Source organism: Elephantulus edwardii, unplaced genomic scaffold, assembly GCF_000299155.1.
Source record: "Elephantulus edwardii isolate Elephantulus edwardi_28Jun2011 unplaced genomic scaffold, EleEdw1.0 scaffold00099, whole genome shotgun sequence".
NCBI lineage: Eukaryota > Metazoa > Chordata > Mammalia > Macroscelidea > Macroscelididae > Elephantulus > Elephantulus edwardii.
In genome coordinates this window covers 11,474,132-11,479,809 of record NW_006399849.1, presented here as the reverse complement: position 1 = coordinate 11,479,809, position 5,678 = coordinate 11,474,132, and positions in this window count along the sequence as shown.

Below are 5,678 nucleotides of genomic sequence, written 5' to 3'. Positions count from 1 at the left end.
CTGATGCTGCCAATTGGCCCAGTGGTGATAATCTTTGTTTTCTTGATGTTGAGCTTCATCAGAATAGAGCAAAGAAACACTCCATGGTTCAAAATCAGGAAAGGAGTGTATCAGGGATACATCCTGTCTCCATACCTTTTCAATCTGTAGAACAGATAATTTGGGAAGCTGGACTTTAGAAAGCTGAATGTGTCATCAGGATTGAAGGAAGACACATCAATAATCTATTTTATGCAGATGTCACAACTTTGCTTGCTGAGACTGAAGAGGACCTGAAGCATTTGCTGTAGAGGGTGAACGACTATAGTCTTCAATATGGATTGAAGCTTTCACCAGATGCTCTGCCGAGGAAGGAGGGACAATCTCCTCCTGTACCAGTCAGATCTGATTTGACGGTACACGCACACACACACACACACAAAATAATAAAATTTTAAAAAAAATATATGGATTGAAGCTAAACATGAAGAAGACAAAAATTCTTACCACTGTGACAGTTGGCAGCACCATGATAGATGGAGAAGGGATTAAGGCTGTTAAGAATTTAAACTTGCTTGGCTTTATACTCTTGGCACCATTGTTGTTATTGTTATGTACCATCGAGTCATTTACAACTCGTAGCAACCCTATGTACAATAGCCCCCAAACCTGCTCTATACTGCCAACTTTATGACACACCTATACTCATTATCCCAGTCACTGAATCAGTTCATCTCATAGATGGTCTTCCTCTCTTTCTGTGTCCCTTCACCTTTCCAAGCATGATGTCCCTCTCAAAGGACTGGTCCCTCCTTATAACATGCCCCAAGTATGTCAGATGAAGCCGCAGAATTCTTGCCTCCAAGGAGCAGCCTGGTTTCACTCTCTCCCGGTCTTACCTGTTTGTTCTCCTGGCAGACCATGGTATTAGCCAATACTCTTCTCCAACATCACAGCTCAAAGGCATCAATTCTCTTTCTTTCATTCCTAGTTATTGTCCAGCTTCTGAAGCTTAGCAAGTATTGCAAAGACTATGGCCTGCATCAGGCCCACCTTAGTGTCCAGACTGGCACTGTTGATCTTCAGTACTCTGGAGAGGCCCCTGAGAGCAGATTTTCCCAATATAATCCATCTTTTAATTTTCTGGCTGTTGTTACCAAGAGTGTTGATTGTAGGGCCAAGCAAACTAAAGCTGATAACAATCTCAATCTCTTTACCATCTATCATAATGCTGCTAATCGACCCAGTTGTGAGAATCTTTGTTTTCTTGATGTTTAGCTTCAATCCAGATTGAAGACTACAGTCCTTGACTTTCTGCAGCAAACACTTCAGGTCATTTTCAGTTCCATCATGCATCATTGTGTCATCTGCATAACACAGGTTGTTGATGAGTCTTCCTCCACTCCTGATGCCACATTCTTCCTCTTACAGCCCAGCCTCCTGGATGATCTATTCTGCATATAGATTGAAAAGGTAGATGAGATAGGATACATCCCTGGAATGCACTCTTCCTGATTTTGTACCATGCAGTGTCTCCTTGTTCTGTTCTGACCACTGCCTCCTGGTCCAAGTACAGGTTTCACATAAGTACATTCAAATGTTCTAGGAGTCCCATTATTCTCAGAGTCAGACACAGTTTGTTGTGATCCACAAAGTCAAATGTCTTTGCATAATCAATGAAACACAGATAGACATTCCTCTGTTACTCTCTGCTTTCAGCCAAGATCCATCTAACATTAGTTATAATTAGTTAACATTAGTTATAATATCCCAAGGACCATGGCCTCTTCATCTGCACATCTGGAAGCTGATGTACTACTCCAGTTGTTTTTGGATAATTTTCAGTAGATCCTTGCTTGCATGTGATATAAATGATATTGTTTTTATAATTTTGGCACTCTATCGGGTCACCTGTCTTTGGAACAGGAACAAATATAGATCTCTTCTAGTCAATTGGCCAGATGGTTGTCCTCTAGGTTTCTTGGTACAACTTAGTAAGCGTATCCAGGGCAGCATCTGTTTGTTGAGATATGTCAATTGGTATGCCATCAACTCATGGAGCCTTGTTTTTTGTTAATTCTTTCAGGGCAGCTTGAGCTTCTTCCTTCATCACCACAGGGTCTTCTTGCTCACACATTGTTTTATGAAATTCTTCTATATCAGCCAATTCCTTTAGGTACAGTGACTCTGTATACTCCTTCCATCTTCTTTTAATGCTTCTTGGATCATTTAATATTCTTCGCCAAAACATACTTAAATTTGCAACTTGTGTTGATTTTGTTTTTCAATTCCTTCAGCTTAAGAAATGCTGAGAGAGTTCAACCGTTTTGATTTTCTGACTCCAGCTCTTTGCACATTTTATTATAATACTTTGCTTTGCCTTCCTAAGTTGCCCTTTGAAACCTTCTATCCAGCTCCTTAATTTCTTGATTTCTTCCCTTCACTTTGGCTTCTCAGTGCTCAAGGGCAATATTCAGTCTTATGTGACATCTATCTTGGTCTTTCCTTCCTCCTCTGCAACTAGCAGTCAGGAAGCCAAATGATTAATAACTGGGAAAATCTGCTATCAGGGACCTCTCCAGAGTACTAAGGAACAGTGATATCTGTCTAGAGACTAAAGTGCATTTGTTCCAGGCATGGTCTTTCTACGCATCAGAGAGCTGGACATTGACTAGGAATGACGGAAGAAGAATTGATGCCTTTGAGCTGTGGTGCTGGAGAAGAGTTTTGAACATACCATGGACTGCCAAGAGAACAAACAGGTCTGTCTTGGAGAGGGTGAAACCAAGTTTCTCCTTGTCGGCTAGGATTTTGAAACTCCATCTCACATACCTTGGGCAGGTGGCCAGAAGGAAACAATTCTTGGAGAAGGACATCATGTTTGGAAGAGGGTAGGGACAACACAGGAGAGAAAGACTCCAGATGAGATGGATTGATACAGTAACTTGGGTCACAGGAGTAGATGTGTCGGAGTCAGTGAGACTGCCTCAGGAAAAGACAGGCTTCAGAGCTGTTATACATAGGGTCATTATAAGTAGCATGCAACTGATGGCACATAACAACAACAACAATGTACTTCCAATATATAAATTCTTCTTCAGTCTTTCTTATTTACTGTCTGATTTTTCTGTGCATATGTTGTGTATTGTGCTATGTACCATTGAGTAGGAAGGTACCCATAGCTGACCGCCCAGCCGGTTTTCAGAGTCAGTTAATCACATTGGAGGAAATTGTCCAACCTCCTCCTGTGGAACAGCTGGTGGCCTTGCATCATTGCCATCAGGATTGCAGCGCAACTTCTGCTGCTACGTTGTTGTTTGTACTGCTGCTGTTGTCGTTGTTGTTATGTGCTGTCAACTCACTTGTGATTCATAATGACCAAATGTAAAACAGCTCTGAACCTTGCTCTATCCTGTGTCAACTTTACTGTCTCTGACACCTACTCTCATTACCCTAGTCACTGAGTTAATCCATCTCATCAAATATCTTCCTCTCTTGTGCTGTCACTCCACCCTTCCATCCATGATGTCTCTCTCCAAGGACTGCTTCCTTGGAGGACCTTTGCAACATGTCCAAAGTATGTCAGATGAAGCCTCAGAATCCTTGCCTCCAACGAGCAGCCTGGTTTCACCCTCTCTAGGATAAACCTGTGTGTTCTCCTGGCAGTCCATGATATATTCAATACCCTTCTCCAACACTGCAGCTCAAAGGTATCAATGCTCTATCATCCCTAGTCATTGTCCAGCTTCTGATGCATAGCAAGTAATTGCAAAGACTGTGGCCTGTATCAGGCACACCTTAACCTCCAGACTGGCACTGTTGATTGTCAGTACTCTGGAGAGGTCACTGGGAGCAGATTTTCCCAATGCAATTCATCTTTTAATTTCCTGGTTAGTGGTACCAAAAGTATTGAGTGTGGAGCCAAGCAAAATAAAGCTGCTCACAATCTCAATCTCTTCACCATCTATCATGATGTTGCCACTATGAGGTGACTGAAAATATCATGGCTTATGTAAGGTACAAGTGATATTTTTGCTTTTTATCACATTAAAGAGTCTTTTACAGTAGATTTGCTAAATATAATGCACGTCTTGATATCTTGGCTGCCACTTCTATAAGCATTCATTATGGATTTAAAGTAAAATGAAATCCTTGAAAATAGCAACATTTTATCTATTTTTTCATGAAGTTACTTGTCCAGTGGTTAGAATTTTTGTTTTCTTTATTTTTTTAAATGTAAAACCATTCTGAAGGCTCTAATCTTTGATGTTTACTAGTGTTTCAAAAATTCTTCACTTTAAGCAAAATTGTGTCAATTGCATATCCGATGTTGTTGACAGGTCTTCTTACAATCTTTGTACCAAATGAATGATCATAAGCAAGAGATAAAAATAGTCCAGTGGTATCAAAGAGCATGGTTCCAGTCAGAGGAGTGCTGATAAACGTTTAACGGCCAGTTCTCCAAATATTTAATCTGATATAATTACTGTTTGATCATTTTCTTTACCTAATGAGTAAGATGAAAGTGACTCAACCAAGATATGTATGTTAGAGTATCACCCACCTGTGAATGAAAAGACTGGTTTCTTAGGTAAATTGGGTAAAAAATTTTTAAACCTTAAATATTTTCTCTCTTTTAAATACTATTCACAATGCAACAGCTACAAACATGACATGCTTTTAAATTTTATCTTCTCCAGCATTTTCTTAGGTCTAGACTACCAGACGATCAAACAAATATGTCTGGGAAGAATTACAGACAGAATATCCCTTAGAGGAAGAAAAATGATGTGACTTTGTCTCACTTACTTTGGACGTGTTATCAGGAAGAATCAGTCCCTGGAGAAAGAATGTCATTCTTGTTAAAGCAGTTGTTGTTTTTAGGTGTCATTGAATTGACTAAGACTCATAGCAACCTTGTGAAAAACAGAATGGAACTTTGTCCTATCTGATGCCTCATGATCTCTATGATATAGGAGCCTATTGTTACAGTAAGCTGTCACACTGTTATCAGAGGTTGTATTGACCTTCTAATAAGATGGATGTTAGAAAGTTAACAAAATAGAGTGGAACCCTCAATTAGCTGGACTGACAAACTCAACTCAATTTACACTTGACTCAACCACACATAACAACATCCCAATTCACTATCATTGAGTTGAAACCAATTCATACATAACAGGTCTTCAGAGGCTGTAAGTCTCACGGAAGGAGATTGTTCATCTTTTTTCCATGGAGTCACTAGTGAATTTGAATTCTAGAGAGGTTCCACTTTTTAGATAGAAGTGCAGCTCCATAGAATTGGCAAGTTGTTGTACACTGTAGAGTCAGAATTGAACCAGAGTTCACCCTCTGGTGGATTTTCAGAGGCAGTAATTACATGAGAGGAGATAGCCTCTCCTTCTCCCATGGAATGTCTGGTAGCCTCGAACCGCATACCTTTGGGATTGCAGCAGAGCTTCTTGCCACTAGACCACCAGAGCTCCCTAATGTCAGTAATAAGCTCAAACACAGAAACCAGTGTAAGGACCAGGTAGTATTTTGTTTTGTTGTACATGGATCACTATGAGTAGAAACATCATAATGATATCATCAACATAAGCTGACTCTAGACAATTAATAGAATTTGTCAAGCTCTTCTTTGTAACATCTGACAAATTTTTCAAACTATAACTGCACAGAGGGACCAGCGGGAGAAC